General features: G+C 33.7%; 1 protein-coding gene across 10 annotated transcripts in view; it reads left to right on the forward strand.

Annotated features, from left to right (window-relative positions):
• The window catches only part of LOC145680650 (uncharacterized), a 191,181-nt gene that overhangs the window by 43,792 nt on the left and 129,933 nt on the right, over positions 1 to 17,456 (forward strand). The gene's annotated exons all lie outside the window — the stretch shown is intronic.

A 17,456-nucleotide genomic window follows, 5' to 3' on the forward strand; every position in this document is an offset into this window, starting at 1 on the left:
ACCACTGCCATGTCTATATGTATTACAGTTATTAATTTTCACGCGCCAGAATCTTAACACATTCTTTGCAAATAAAGGAAACTCTCACTGTCATAATACTAGATATAGGAGAAATCTCCACATTCAAAATCACTATGCAGCATTGTTTCAAAACGGTCCCATATACTTAGGTCCAACATTATATAATAAGCTCCCCAAAGATATTCGTCACATTGAGTTAATGAATGTTTTTAAATCAGTTATAAAGAATTATCTATTGGACAATTGTTTTTATTCAGTAGATGAATACCTGTCTGCCAAATGCGGCTTGTAAATTGTATAGTGTAATTTTGTCTTACATAACACCGTTATTGTTTTTTAGTATGTAATAACTATTTCTTTTTATCTCTTTTATTAACGTGTCCGATTCATATGCTCGTTTTCCTTCGAGCTTCATGTATGACCTATGGATGAAGATAGAATGAGATGAAATGCCATGGGAACTGTCACCAATCAATTTAGCGACCCTAAAAACTATGGATTCTACACTAATTTCGGTAATTCTGAATGTTTTATTTTCCAGACTTTCTCACTTCCCATGCCGATGGGGCTAAACTTCGACTTAAACGGCATTTGGGGTGTCACTATTCATCCCAGCGATAAGGAAAATTATGAATTTGACACTATAATCAATCGTTTTTGATTATTTTTACTTGTCACCCCTAAGGGAATAATGTCTGAACTTATACTAAAACGTCATCGGTAGTGTTACTATTCATATCAACGACCCCAAAAACTGTGATTTCGACATGAATACGGGTCGGTTTCGATTAGTTTTACATGTCATCCTCTTTCGTGTAGAGGTTCTAGTTATCTCTACTGCGGCTGAACTTCTGTCTTAAATGGTATTGAGTGTATCACTATTCATCTCAACCGTCTCGAAAGCTATGTATTTGACATTGATGGTGGTCGTTCTCGATCATTTTTACGCTTCGTCCCTAGGGAGGTTCTGAGAATGCTAGGGGTAACTTGCCACCGACATTATTTCCAGACTGTATGTCATATGTGTATCAAGTTTGGTTGAAATTTCTCCTGGCATTCATGAGTTATGCTGGAACATGCATACACACATAATACATCAGTTTTTATATACTAGCTGAAATGATAATTATTCGCACGGGTAGAATAGATTTATGGAAAATATTTGGATCCCCTTTCCCCCCTCAGGATACGTGTTTCAGTGAAAGAATAACGATAAAAATATAAAATATACTCTACTTTTAACATAAATTTTGAAATTACCACCCGAGAATACACCCTTTAATCAAATTGATACAATTTAAAAAAAAAAAAAAACTTTGAGATGAGTACTAACCATGTTACAAAAATCATTTCATACGGGTCAACTGTATTCCCGACCCGAAAACTGTGAATTCGACACTGTAAATCTCAGTAATTTTTTTATGTATTTCATCATCCCTTTTCTCTGCCCCTCATCCAATGGGGCTAAACTTGGACATAAATAGCATTGGAGGCATCACTATACATTTCATTGACTCAGAAACTATGGATTGCAGTAATAACGGTTCTTTTAGATTATTTTTACGTATCATCCTTTCCAACTCCCACTCCTTGGAATGTTTTACTCCACATCTGGTGTATATATATACAAACAACGCCAAGTTGTTCCTGTAAATTCCCAACCCAGCTGACGTTCTCGTTCTTGCCTAAATTTATGCTCAAATGCCACTGAGATTGTCACTTAACAGCTTACCGATCACGAAAACTATGGATTCTGCACTAATCTCCCTCATTTTACAAACACCGTGCTTGTGGGTTTTCTCGGGATTCTTCCGTTTCCTCCCACTTTCTTCATTCCACCATTTCACTCATCTCTCATCACCACCGTCTCCTTTAGCCTAACCGGCATAACCGTGGGACGTAAAACAAAGATTTCATTTCATTTTTCGCTCATTTTAGACATTTTATTTTTTTACCCCTACTCATCCTTCATGCCGATGGGAATCTGAACTTGGACTTTAACGGTATCGGGAATGCGACTTCATCTCAGCGACACTGAAAACTATAAATTAGATACTAATATAAGTAGTTTTCTATTTTTTACATATCAACCCCTTTTCATTCCTGTAGGGTGCTAATGGGGATATATGTGGACTTAAACGGCATCTAGAGTGTCACTGTTCATCTCTGGGACCCCGGACACTATGGTTTCGATGCTGATATAAGTCATTTTTGATTATTTTTACACATGCCCTACTTCCCACCCACTAGAGATTTTTACTCCGACTGAGGGCTAAACTTGAGCTCAACTCCTGAAGTGTGTCCTGTTACCTTTTTCATTTTGAAGATTCTTCTATCTATACGAAAATTTTCAAACCAACGAAGCTTCATGTTCTCAGCACATTGCAATGCCTTTCTACCGCATTATGTTCCAGTTGGAATTCGAGCAGCCAAATTATCAGGAAAATCAGTCTGACCCAACATGCTGCACAATTCCTGAAATACAGATTGGGTGAAAAATAAGTACGTATTAAAGAACTGTTATAAATTCTTAATATTGACTCTAATTTACTACAAAAACATGTACAGTCTTGTATATGACCAACCTCCTTGCTTTAGAAAGTCATATTCTTGGAACCGCTGTTGTGCTGTGCTGCTTCCAGCGGTGAGCGATTGAACTATGAGACAGGCAGTAGGAAATCCTAATAGATACTTAATATTATGACACTCTTTTCAATGTGGAGTTAGTAATATTATAGTTTTTATAGAATAGTAAAAATGCCTAGTTACTTTTCTCCCACTCAGTAGATGTAAAATATCTGTAGTTACATTTCTGAGATAACTGTCTGCTGAGATTACCATCCACTGTATTACTCCATAATAAATAACAATAAATAAAATAATATAAAGCTCCCTCGTGGCTAAGCGGTTAGCATACGCGCCTTCAGTATGGGAGACGGGTTCGATTCCTGGCGGGAAAGGGTCGCTAAACTCAGAATCAAATCAAATCAATAAAATATCATCCGCGGTACCATTTATACACCCTTTTATTATGTGTTTTGAATCCGAAACACACAACAATAAGGTCGAGAGTGCCTGTTTTTTTAAATAGCTCCAGAAATTTACAAGTCTTTAATTAAGAATGGAGAGAAAGCGAAAAGAAAAACACTGTTCTACTCCACATCAAAGGAGGACTTGAAAAGATGATTTTTCCTGCCAGATAATGTCCTGACCAAATAGTATAGATAAGAATATTTGAAAGTTTATTGCAGGAACCGAAAGTTTTCTCAACTATGTGAATACGAAACATTGATAAAGAGGGATTTGAAGTCGATGCTGGTTCACTAGACCTAAAAGATTGGAATTTGTTTTTATATTAGAAGTCAATGACAGTGAGGACGGAATTTATAAAGTTTATCAGGAAGAGAACACCAGGTAATAGCAAGGGTGGATTATTTTGATTTTACTGTAACTTCCCTATTCACAACAGTGGATATAAGAGACGGAACCTGTAGTTTAAATTGGGTTCCAAACCAGCACTCTGGCTCGTATCCGAGACAAATACTCCCACCAGGAGTATGTGTAAGTCGTGACCTCGCTCACAGTATGCAACACGTCACAGTATGCCACTCGGTTTTACAAAACTGAGGATAGGTAACTTATTATTCATAATGAGCGTCTTGAAAGATGGAGAACACTATTGTGCTGAGACTACCACCAATTTCGTTGTAGACGGTAGAGTGAGCCTATCCCTTGAATTAGTTTCATTGACTGTGGTAAATTGGGAAATAGAAGCATATATCAGATAAACTGATAAGCTGTAAGACTATAAGATATAGCAAGAAACGCTGCTTAGCTTGGACTTTAAAGTTTATTGTAGTGTGCTGCAAGTTTGGATAGCGTAATGTCTATCTGTTTAAATCGTTTGGTCTAAGTGTTTGGAATTTTCTCTGTAAAAGGCTTTGAGAAACAAAATGTAGCAATAGAGAGGTACTGCTACGGAAAGCAACCTGAATCAACAAAACTTGGGGTGCAGTGCTGCTAGTGATTGATGCTATTGTAAAATTATGTCGTTAAGGGAAAAGGGATTCGCAACCCATATCAATCACAGAAACTACTTTCCAGTTGCAGCTACGAACTTGAAGAAGAAGGAAAGCTAGTACTGCATTTCACAAACTGGCTAATTTGCTTCAGTTGTGGTCGATGAATATTGCAGGAGGCACTTTTTAGGAGTTGTCAGCAAGCACTGTTACGGCAGACCAGATTTGACATCGAGCAGTTACATCTAGGATAACTTGAAACTTTGATGATGATCGAGTGAAACTCTCAAACTAGCCAGATTCCTTTGTCTCTTGTACCAAGTTAGCTGCGTTGTGGCCCCATCACAGTGATATTGCTACATAGTTTCAGCATCAAAAAACATCCCTTAGTAGGAAAACACGACCAAGGTCAGAATTGTAGACTGGAGTAGAAAATGAAGTTGAATTTCACAAGAAATAGAATTGAATTTAAAGCCTATTATCAAGAGCTTCTTGTATTTTTCAGTATGGTTTACAGGAATGACAAAAGAAAATTTACGTGGGGCGTGCACTCAATAACAATAAATGAAACATCGAAATTTGTTTCAGCATATTACAATAATTTCTATTTAATTTTATTTCGGGTGTCAGCCTGTTCAGAGAGTCTAAATTAGGTTATAAATCAAATTAGTAGAAAGTTACTTTTTTATTATTATTACTGAAAAGTAAATATATCTACTCATTTAATCATCTCTCTTGCAAGTCTTGCAATGATTTATAGAGTTGTATTATTTTTCTTTTGTAATTTTAGTACAGATAGAGTGAAATTTAATATGTAAAATTGGTCAATTCATTGATATAGTTTAATGTTAAGAGATAGTCACTTTTCTTTTAACATGGATGATTCCTTGCAGTATTGAAAATAATACATGAAATATTAAGAAATAACGAATCATAAACTTCTTTTTGAACATTTATTCATATTTATTTACTTAGTTTAATTCCACGCGAAATAATAACGAGCGTGCCAACTACCTCAGAGTAGGCTTTATAAAATTCGATTGGTGAAACAAGAAGTTTTGACCACTATGGCCTTCTGCGTTTACTGCTAAAAGTCAGTATAACGTTTTTTTTTTCTCCGTCTCTAGAAGCACAGGATGACTTTTGCTTTTTTTTCGAAATATGGCTGTGTGTAATTGTATTTTGAGAAGGGTTCGAATGCAGTCGTAAATATTAGTAGGATTAACTCATCTCAAGAACCGATATATGATGATTTCTCCAGTCTTTCTTAATATTACGAAGCAAATATGAAATTACTTTCTTACAATTACAATCTAGTTTATGTATTTTCGTCATTATATTTTACTAGTAATAAGTAGATTCATACTTTTTACCGATTAAACCTGCAAATATAGATTATATATATATTGAAAATTTTGGAAGATATTTTTAGAACTAAGTTAGTTAGACGCATGTTTTCAACTTTATGTATTTCGGTATCAGATTGATCTTAAAATGATACTTCAATTTGTGTATTTTATAACTTATTTTTACACTCTATAGACGTGTTTAAGGTTTCCTAAACATTAAAAATTTCTTCAGATTTATGTTACATATTGATACTCATTTTAGTGGAAAACAAGCTTGTCTTGAAAAATAATAATCTATGTCAATATTTCTTCTAAATTTTATATTTGCATTGAACTTGAAAGTAACCGCGTATTTTAAGAAGTCTTTAAATAGATACCAACTTGACAAGACGCATTTTATTCCTGAACCTTAACATTTCATGATGTACTAAGTAATATAATTGGAATTAAGTACAAGATTTTAGTTTATACATTAATTAAAATTTCATGAATTAAAAAAAAAGTCTTTGGTGGATTTAAGACGTCTATAGAATTTATTTTGCGTCTCACTGTATTTGTTCTGTAATTATTATATTCTCAGCGTGCGTAAATTCTATAGAAAAAGGTAAATAGTATGTATAAACTGTCTGTAAATTTAAGTCAACAGAGAAGGGAGAAAAAAGGAAGACACTAAATTATTATTTACGGTTCGTTTATGTGAAATAAATAATACATATATGATACTATATATGTATTCGTATTATGATTCAAAAATTTTAAGATTGAGATATTTAATATTTCTATAATTGAAATTCAAAATACATCTGACTTATAACTATAGTATTATTTAGCAAATCAAACTTGTTACGATATTTTTATATACATATATATCGTTATCGGATCGTTTCTGATGTTAACTGTCCACATTTCGTAATTACTTGTGCACATTAATTATATACTTTTAATTTGCATTGTTGAGCTTGTTATGTTCGCTTCTTTTGGCCTTTTTGTTTGTTTTCAAACAGCGATGACTAATCATAGGTTGATTTTACTATAAATTGATTGGAATGTTGTGAAAGTGGGTAGAATTTGTATCTGGTTACCTGAAGACGAACATGTTGAAATAACAATAAATAAAACTGCAGTGCCATTGGATGTTATACAATTTGAGAAATCGTTGAGTGTTGCGTACTCTTCATATTTGTTGTGTAATATGCGTTCTTACAGTGAAGTTGATTTCGCTTGGAAGTTCTTTATTTCATTCAGAATTATACAAAAATGTCATTGTTTGCAAGATAGGTGCAGAAACTAGCTTCTCTTAAACTTTGTTAGTTTCGTTGTCTCTAAAATTGAAAGTAAATTCTAATTTTAAAACATTAGTTCGTGTATTGCATTCACTGTTCCGTTATGTAAAAGTGCAGGAAATCGAGATATGATTTGTATCGAAGCGACTCTCTTCTATATCGAAGCTATGATCTGTATTTTGTTTCCTACACAAATGGATGTACACTCATGTCCAAAATTATTGTCGCATGTCTATAAATATGTTGTAGCAATACAATTTGATAACGAATTCGCCCGGTATTTCTTATAATGGTAGTATGTGTATAATCGGCAAAGACACGTATGTGGCAAATTTCATGTCAAAAGAGCAGTAAATAACACTAAAACGAAAATAAAGCTTCATTGTCCATTTAGCAATATTTTGTTTTACTCATTCTAATTTTCGTATTTATAATTCTTCTCCTATGAAATTTACAACAAATATACATTTTCCGATTATACACATGGTATCAGTATTAAAATTACCCTGCAAAATCCTTATCAAATTATATTCTTACAAGAAGACAGTTATAGATACGCGACAATCGTTTTGGACATGAGTGTACAGTACATGATGATAGGATTATATATAAAGTTATATTATTAGTATATGGGACTCGAAATACTTTTAAATCATGACGTTACCTTCCCTTATTGCTATGATCATATCTAAATATTACATTTATGTCTGTGAAAGTAAAAATAAATAAATAAATAAATAAACAAAAATAAACAGGCTAAAATACGTGGCCAGAATCGGGTAGAAACATCTTTGAATTAACTGGAATAGAAACATCTTTGAATCAGCTTCTGTTATTGCGGATGTATGTAACGGAAATATATTTACAGTCCAAAGAAATATATTTACAGTATGTTCAGAAGGAGAAATCTCCTTCATAAATATAAGTGTAATTTTTAGTACAATTCTACGTTACTTAAAGAGAAGTACAAATTACTTAAATAACAAATACTAAATGTACTTAATTCGTTCAGTAGTTACTGACTGAATGAAGGGCTCCAGCAGGAATTACATGACAGTCTAGTGACCGCCACCGTACTTACTGAGTTTTGTATGCTAGAGAGCTCTTAGTGTTCGTGAACCATGTGAACATTTTACTGTTCTTTTGAAATGCGTGCGTATAGGAAGACACGTCGTTATAAATTGTATGTTGCAACTGAGCTGATTTATACAACTACTTACGGTGAGAATAATATGGAAATAGTAGTATTGAAACGCTTTAATACCAATATAGTAGTTAACCCGCGTGGCACAGAAACTAAAACTGCTATGAATCAGTCGAAGATGAGAGAATGCCCTCCTGTCTGAAGAATATTGATTCAAACGTCTTTAGAGGAAACAGCCCACCAGAATTGTGACTGAAGACTATATAATGAAAATTTATGAAAGGTTAGTATAAGTAGATGTTACAATTTTATAGTATTGTTGTAAGCAATCTTTATTGTTTTTTTAACATTGTGTTAAATGTTATTAAAGATTTAAGGCGCTTATTAATCTTATCCCCATTAAAAAATATAAACCTAGATCCTACTTACGAATTCCCTTTTTGTCTCACTCATTATCCGTGGTTTCCTGTCGCAGAAAGGAGTGAAAATTGAACGATAATATTCTGAACCCATAATGTAATTTTATTTCCTGTACGTGTAGATCAAAAATATCTACCATACAGGAAAATATGGTAATGTTAAGACCGCAGATTTATATTTTTAATCTAGAACTATTAAAAAGAACAATAGAAGTAGAGGAAACATCATAATAACAAATAGACTACAATGATTAACTATCTGTTTCACGCAATTTGTTCCTTGTTTCACTACCAATTCGAGTTTCCCGAAAGCTAGATTCATTGAAGTCAAACTAAGGAGCAATTTATGAAAAATCTATCAAAATCAACAGGATAAAAGCAAGATATTTCAAAATATTCTGCTCTTTCCTGATAACATGTGTCATATCCTATCCAGGAACTAGGGTTAGATTTTTTTTTTTTTTTTTTAAAAAGAACATGTTTTAAACATTTTGAACAGTTTAAAACATGATTTTAAACATATATTTCCAAATCGTGTAATAACTATTTGTTAAGACGTTTTACTCTTTACTTGCAGCCGAGCTTTCATTTATTTTATCCTGGTTAAGATTATTCTGTGTTAGGTACAGAATATTTCAGTATAGATTAGTAATTCCTAACTTATTTCATATCACGACTCCCTTATTACACACTCTTGCCAGTCTCTCGTAAGTACTTTCTTGGTTGTAATAAGCTTTTTAGGTAGATTTTATAATCTATCTACCATGGAGATTTCACACAAATCTGTCAATATACATCGTGAAACAAAACTCCTTACCATCCTTGTGTATTGAGAACGGGTTGAGAGAGAATGATGAAACTTGGAAGTGGTCTGACACATCAGATGGTGCTATCAAGCATCATGGCGGCCATCTTTGATCAGTATTCGAAATTTCAAATGCAAAGGGAGTCATGTTACACGTTTTAAGGTTAAAATCTTACCAGAAATACGCTCGCGTGGTTATTTTAGCCCTAAAACAAGTCATTTCGAATTTACTGCTTCTGAGAGTTTCCTAATTATGCCCTTAGGGGCTAAGCTCGCGTTTCGTGGAGACGGGTGAAATTTTAATTGCAAAATTTGATTACTATTTCAGAACACTGATGCTTATAAAATTATTTTAAAATAAAAAAGTTTCGAAAAGTAATGTTTGAAGCACATTTCATGTTGTGTTAACTTTAGAATATTTTCAGCAAGCCTATGGAATTGGTTGTTTTTTAAGTCAACAATTTATTGAAGGAAAGTAATATTGGGGCGCTCAGAGCACAATGGATCCAAGTTCATTTTCAGTAAAGTTCAGTTTTGCTCAGCAAATGAATTCTATTTCAAAACGTAGTATCTTCGCAGTCAAGAGTCCGAAATGGACTAAAACCACGTGAAAAGACGTGGGATAGTTTCATATGACAGACGCTGGACATGGGCGTCAGTGGAGTAGGAGGGCAGCCGCCCTCACCCCCACCCTGAATTTCAGATTTTGTGAACAGTGAGGCAGTTTTAAAAATCTTTTGATAAGCAAAGTCGAACCGAACAAGCTTGAGGTCCTTACATCGAATAAGTATGGAGAAAATACAGATGATCAAAACTGGAAAGTTGCTTAGACTCAATTTCCAGAATTTTAAGCAGGCCCGAAACTCGAAAGTAGAGCCACTTTGGAATCCTTGGCCCAAAAAATATACAAGAGAAGGGAAATGAATTGTAACTGATCAAAATCCGTATTTATTCGGTTAATGACTTCAATTTTTTGCTGTTGGACTTTGCTCAGCAAAAGGTTTCTAAACTTTTATTACTGCCCCCAAAATCTGAAAATCAGGGGAGGGGCGGATGACCTCTAAACGGACGCTCCTCTCTATCGGCAATCATAAAACTCTAGATTGCACCTTGTCACGTAGTTTTTCTTTCTTTCATTTCAGATTCGTGGTTGCGAAGATATGACGTTTTCCGTCTGTGTATTCTTTTTAACACATCCTGCATTTATTTGACGTAATTATGTATCATTGAATATGGCATTCGGAGCTTAATTTGTTAATAATTCGCACGCTGCAGCGCATACAATATGTTAATATCTTAAATTTATGAGCAAGGAGGGGGAAATTAGCCCTCCTGCTCCCCCGTTCTATCAACGCCCTTCTCTAGTGGTTGTCCTATGAAACTCTAGCCCACACTCTTTCACGTGGTTTTTGTTTCATTTATTTCAGACTCATGGCTACGAAGAGAATACGTTTGCTTAGCAAAAGTGAACCTTTCTGGAAATGGATTTATATCCCTTGTGCTCTGAACGCCCCATATCTAAAAATATTTTTAAAAAACTAAGTTGGAGCCAGATTTATCCTGCAACCCAAGTTCGTTTGAAACGCATAAAATTAGTTTGATTGATAACAGTTTTGCATCAGTAGCAAGATTATATGAGACAGGGTTGTTTAAAGTGGGATCCGAACCACCAATTTTAAAATTTTACTTCGGATCGCAGTCAAAATCTATACAGCAAATTCCGGATGTCTCGTGCCTGTACCCTCAAAATTTAATGTTAAAAGACCGAAAATTGCGCCCTTTAGCGTGATGCATACATACATACAGACAGACGAACAAATTCAGATCAATTCGTCCCAGGAGCTTCACTGACGTTCGGCGATGATGTAACAATAAGTATCACGTTTTAATGATTAGTTAGCCGGTGACTGCCATACCTTGCGCTTTCTCGCCTGGCCCCTTCATACAAGCTATGCCAGGGTGTAAAATTGTTAAGAAAATTTAGAACGAAGATGGGGGAGAGGGACGAAATAAAATTTTCATAATATAATTAAAAAGATATTGGTGATAGAAAATTAATTTTACTTGGACTTCCCAGTTGTATCTCAACCACATCACTGACGTTGCAATCATCAGAAACAATTTTCGGATCAACACTTCTACCATCTCTTTGGGTTTCCAGTTTTTTCACAGCATTACACTTTTCATAATGATTCTTCATTCTTTGAACTAAAACAATTATTTCTTTCTTACACGCTTTGCAACGAGCTCGTATGGTCATTTTCTTATCTGATGAAGTTTGAGTTACTTTAATAAATTTGCTCCAAATGATTCCTTTTTTCTTCCCGTGAAACTTAAGGTAAACGATTCCAAGTTGTACAGAGACTGAGAACCAACATTGTACTGTATAACGAATGCCTGTGATATTTTAATTTCAAAATCGCAATTTAGCAAAGAACCCTTTGTTTGTTTTCTGAATACAACATAAAAACTTGTTTTCATTACAATTCTTTTATTTTTAATATCAGTTTTACAAGTAGCCTAACCTTTGACTACGACACTTCGCAAGTTTACTGATAAGCATTTATAAACATACAATAAACGGTTAAAAACAAGGGAAAAAGGAGACAAAATAAATTGTAAATCATCACATTGATCTACTGAAGCCACAAGAAATCAAAACATACACATGAAAGAAAATAGTCTTCTGAATGGGGGGACAATTTTCTTGCTCTGGCAGATTTTTTTTACAAAAATAAAATAAAATGAAAATAAATATATGTTTAAAACAAGTCTTAAAAAATACAGGTGTTTAAAACAAAATGTTTAAAACGTATATAAATTTTGTTTTAAACAAAACAACCCTGCCAAGAACGTACGCAGAAATTTATTTCGGAGGAATCGAAAGCTCCTCCAAGTGAACCAAATTTAAGATGAGGACAAATTGTATTAAACTTTGTAAAATCTTCCTTAGAAGTGGGTAATTTTTTTTTGCAGAAAAGTCGGGATGTCGGGGCGGAGCTATCGATGTAATTTAGACTCGAGGACCCAATCTGCGTATGCCCGTGGCGAGGTTTTTTTTTTTTTTTTTTTTTTTTTTTTTTTTTTAAAGCACCGTATATATAAAGGCCACATATACCCCATGGCACCTACATTGTCTACCATATGTTGCTACTTTTGTAATCGATCTTGGTGATTAGTTTCCAATAGAATAAACCGACGGGATCCCGAGAAAAGGTTTTTTCTCTGAAAACAATCCAATAAATTTAATTTTATTTGTTTTGCGTTCGTTTTTATTTGCATCTCATACAGAAAGTTCAATGTAAGTCCCATGAGATTTACTTACGTGGCACTTTAACTGTTTTAATAATATTTTTATATTGCACTTCTTAATGCAATACATTTTCCTGTATGAATTTTGTGTTGTGAATAGTTTCCAACCTTGTGCTCATCAGAACACTAACATTCTTTAAGCATTTTTTTCTCTCTTAATGTAATTATATATGTTGTCTGCGCAGAATCTGAATAGTTCTATTTAAGGATGGGATTGCATATATATATATATATAAAGTAAATAAAGAAAAATGGAACCCGATTTTGATGAACTGCAAGCTTCACTTACAGTCTGTCTACTTGAACTATCAATAGAACAATATGATTCATCGAAAAAAAAATGTATAGCGTCAAAATGCATGGAAATGAAGGAAGTGATAAACCATAAGGTGAAGGTTCAAATCAACTTTAAGGACTGTATTTTTTTTTTTTTTTTTTTTCTGGAGCTAAATTATGAAATAATAAAAAAGATAATCATGGTTGTTTCTGAAGATTCACACAGGTCAGAAAAGAAAACATTTCATAATGATGTACGTAGCTGCTTCCCTCGGCTTAAATGTTGAGACAATCAAAACCATACAACTCATGAAGGTAATCGATTTTGTTGCTAACGAATGAAAAAAGTACTAAATCACAGTATTTGCACAACTATAGAAAGAAGTATTTTTTTAAAAGTGGTTTCACATTCGAATTTTAAACTTTTCAGTTTTATTATCACAATGAAGTTAGTTTTGTTTAAACATTCTTTAGTTAGAAAACATATTATGAAACTTAAGAGTGGGACCTGTAATTAAATAGAACCATGTTGTTCTAGAAAAATTATGGAAACGGATAAACTTTTAACCAAATGAGATATACTAAAAATTTTAAATTATTAAATACGTATACATATTGTTTTGGATTTTGTGTTGTACACGAAGAGCTACCTAATACGTCGAAATATTATGTAGAAGGCTCACTCATTCTCGGAATATAATCGTAAGACGTTGTTAAATAATAATATAATCTCAGTCTCGTCTTCCAACTGGTATGATAGTTTGGGCACGCGTCTTTACTGCACGAGGTTCTGGTTTTAATCCCTGTTATATTACTACTCAGTAAAACAGTTTTAAAAGAAATCAAATCTGTGATTTATCGTCTTGTGGTCTGTCCTTTAGTGCAAATTAGATGGACGAAAAACGCAAGTGAAAATGCATTCTAGAAGAAATAGTGTAATGAGAATGAAGGATGAAAGTAGAGGAAATATTTTAGGGCAAGATGTTATCCACCACAGCTCATATGCCTGAAATTCATCTAGAGACTTCTCGCGGCAAATAAGAGCACTGTACTCTTCAGCAATTGTGCTCCCCCCCCCCCCTTCTACCCCGCTGCGAAAGGGTATCAACTTACTGATAACGAATTGAAGAGTACTGTTGCAAATGTGTATAAATATATTCTGTGTAGTTTACATTAGTTACAAACTTAAGACGTATATAACTTAATGAAGTGATAGTATTTTAATAGCTTTTAAGTATGTTATGCGCTAAGAAATGATATTAAATTTTAGTTTAACGTGCCACAGTTATGCAGGAGATGGATGATAAGTAAAAGTGAATGATTGTGAAAGTAAAATTTTCTCTCCCACCGTGAATCGAATCTGGGACCACAAAGCACACTCGCTAGTCACTAAACCAAGGGAAGGATTTTGTGTGCTAAGAACAATAGTCAATGATTTTTTAAGTAGATTGTGGTCAGGTGTTCTCGTATGCTAGTCAAGTTATATAATTAAACAATATTAAGAATAACCAAGCTGTATATTGCTCTTCTGGATTGTATAAGTACCAAAGCAGAAGTTGAAAAGAAAGATCTTAAAGTAAACAAAGGAAACAAATTATTTACCAAAAATGGGCTTAAACCAGCATCACACAAACATAATAAATAAAGGAAAACTTGGTTGCAAACGTTTTCACTAACGCTACATTAGACTTTAAAAAAAGTACAAGGAAAAAAGTAATAAATGGAAAGCTGAATAGCTGAGTAGCGCTAAATTTGGCAATATATATATAAATTTCACGGTTAAAGTTCAGCGTTAATCAGCTATCTTTTTCCTTTATCCTATCTTCCCTTTCCAGTCGGATGAAGAAATAGCGAAAGTACTTACAACCAAGTTTACTGGTATTTGAATTTATTAAATTGAACAATGGTTGCTTGGTAGTCCCGACCTCAACTCCCTAGATTATGCTCTGTGGTCCAAATTGGAAGTTAAAGTAAAGTCTGCTGTCCTTACATTGCATCCCTAAAACTTGATACGACATTGATCTGGAGGGACCAGAGGTTAAGTTCTGCTTGGTATTGTGCTTATTCCCATTGACGAATGGCCTTAAGGCTAGGGTTCATATACTTCCTGTATTATACGGGATTCTTTTTTATTATATGTCCCACAATTTGTAGTTTTAAACTTAGCGTCTTTATTCTGAAATTTAAAACATATAATTGCCAAGGAATCGGTGGCTACCGTCATAGAAATGTCATATCAATTGGTAATACTGTTATGTCCCGATAATAGTACCACTTGTGAACACGGTAATAACTTACTTGATACGACATTGATCTTCTACGAATTACAGTTTTATTTCATATGCCTTCAAAATGCTGAAAACAATGTGTTTTCTTACAGAAAATCTAAGAACTAAATCCTCTTCATTATATTGTGTAATTATGATGGAAAAGTATGCCGTATTGTTCTTTTTTTAAATATCCTGCGTATCGGTTACAAGCCTTGTATGACTACACATGGTGAATATTTTGAATAACGAATATTTCGACGGTACTTTGCAGCTACCTCGTATCTCAAAAACAAAACACTATTTTACAGAAGAAAGAAAAGTTTGAACAAGTTGGAGATTAGTTGAAAGTCAGCGACTTTTCTGATGGAGAAGTCAATTACGATAACAAACTGACCTCTCATCAAAAAAGTCGCTGACTTTTAACTAATTTCCAACGTTTTCAAACGTTTTATTTGTTCTTTTGTCGAGATACGAGGTAGCTGCGAAGTACCGTCAATTTGTTTTCTGACCGTCACTAGCATTCTGAGCCTAATAAATGCGTTGTATGTTTGTCTTCGAGAAGATATATACAGGGTGAACCATTTATCTTGAAACACTTGTAACTTACAAATAAAAAATATGCAAAACTAAAATTTTGTACGATGCAAATATCAAGAGGAGGAAATCGTTTGACTATCTGCAATACCACTAGATTAAGAACGTTCATATCTTAACATAAAGTTGTATATTAAAAGTTCAGTATGTCAGATTATTGCATATTTCATATCTATCTGTTAAACGAAAACTTACAGTGTGACATTTATCATTCAGTGTTGCATCTAAGGACGCTATAGCATTACAACCATCGAAACTTTGGATCTTCTACAACAGTAATACCGCAAGTGAGATTGAAGAGACAATACACCTGAAGTGCCCAAAGTGCCCTAGTGTCGAATACTGTGATCATGATATGACATATTTCGAATAGAAAGGAACAAAGTTACATTGGATTGAAAATTGTGACTTTTTTCTTTGAATGTTTTCTTTAAACCATCAAGTGTCTAGCCTAACATACATATATATCTTTTTATTACCATATCTGGCTCCTCATTGTATTTTACACGTGAGTTTCCTGTCGACTTCTGGTGCATAGATTTTCCTTAGTACCTTCCTCTCTCGAATGCACTCAAGCTCATTTAATCTTTTCTATTTAAAACTTATGTCTCTGTCCCATTTATCACCTCAGACCTTTGACTATTTTAAATATTAATTTACTTCTCACTAGATTTAGGTTCACGTGATAAGTCCTGTTTCCAACTTGTATTCTATTCTATAAACAAGTGAGGAATGTATCTACAACGGGTGCAAGATGTCTGCATCGTCGAATCTTTTGTCCTCAACCATCAAGTGTCTTAGTTTTTCTCCCTCCTTAACTAGGCTATTTCCATGTATTTAGTTTTCGTTTCATTCACTTCTAGACTTCTATGATAGGCCTTTGTTTTTCTTGTCAGTTGTTCAACACTTCTGGGAATCTTTCTCTCTCTAGATTTAGCAATGATCTAGCAGTATCATCCACATAATTCTCAGATTTAAAAGATATGATACCTCTTCAATCAGTATCCTTTCCCGCACATTGTAGAATAAAAATAATTAGAGTTGTTGATAGGAATCTCCTTGTGTAACTCCTTTGTTGAAATTAAATGTGTTAGTTAATTTTTATTTACTTTTTACTTGACTTGTGTATTATTCATTGTAATTGTAATTGATCAACTTCAGCGATACTCCATACTGACGATTGTTTTTTGTAATTTTCTCCCAATTGTATTATAAAAGGCTTGCTTAAATCTGTAAACAATGTGTATAAGTTTTGATAAGCATGTTTCATTCTCATCCTAAAATAAGAGAAACAGTGTGAGTGAGTTTTAAACGTCCTGACAGAGCTCTGGAACTGAAAGTATTTCTTGAATCTTTATTTAATGAGGTTTGCAACAAGAAAGAAAGGGAAAAAAGTGCATGAGATCGGTGAAAAGTAAATGTTAAAAAAAAAAGTATGCGTATCTACGTGAAATATTAAAGATCATGTCACTATCCTAGAAATTACAATAATTATTTATTCCCAGTTATCCTTAAACTGTGTTGTCCCTCCTTGTACCTAATTTTACATAATTAGGTACTTCTATTATGACTATTTTCTTTGACTTCATGGAAAGGCTTGCGTTTGCTTCCCATGTCATTGTTACTCAGGAATTATTTTACGAAATGATGCATTTTCGTAAATAAGTTTACTGGCATCAGTTTGTTTGTTCGTTAGATGAGTGGTTGGATGACCAACTAGTCGTTCGTGTAGATGCGACTAATTCCCGATCATGGGAAGTGATTGAACGAGATGTGCTGCATTCTGTTTTATTCATATGAGTTTTCAGAAATCACATCCGGCCAACGACTAGTTCCATTCGAATGGGGTTTTCATTTTGAAGTCGTACTATGTGGATTGTTTCCGAACGAGACCTTGCTTAGAGCGCACATATTGTAACATAATTTTGTTAAAATTTTGTAATTTTTGCACATTGTATGTTGAG

Source organism: Thermobia domestica, chromosome 3 (assembly GCF_964235325.1).
Source record: "Thermobia domestica chromosome 3, izTheDome1.hap1.1, whole genome shotgun sequence".
NCBI lineage: Eukaryota > Metazoa > Arthropoda > Insecta > Zygentoma > Lepismatidae > Thermobia > Thermobia domestica.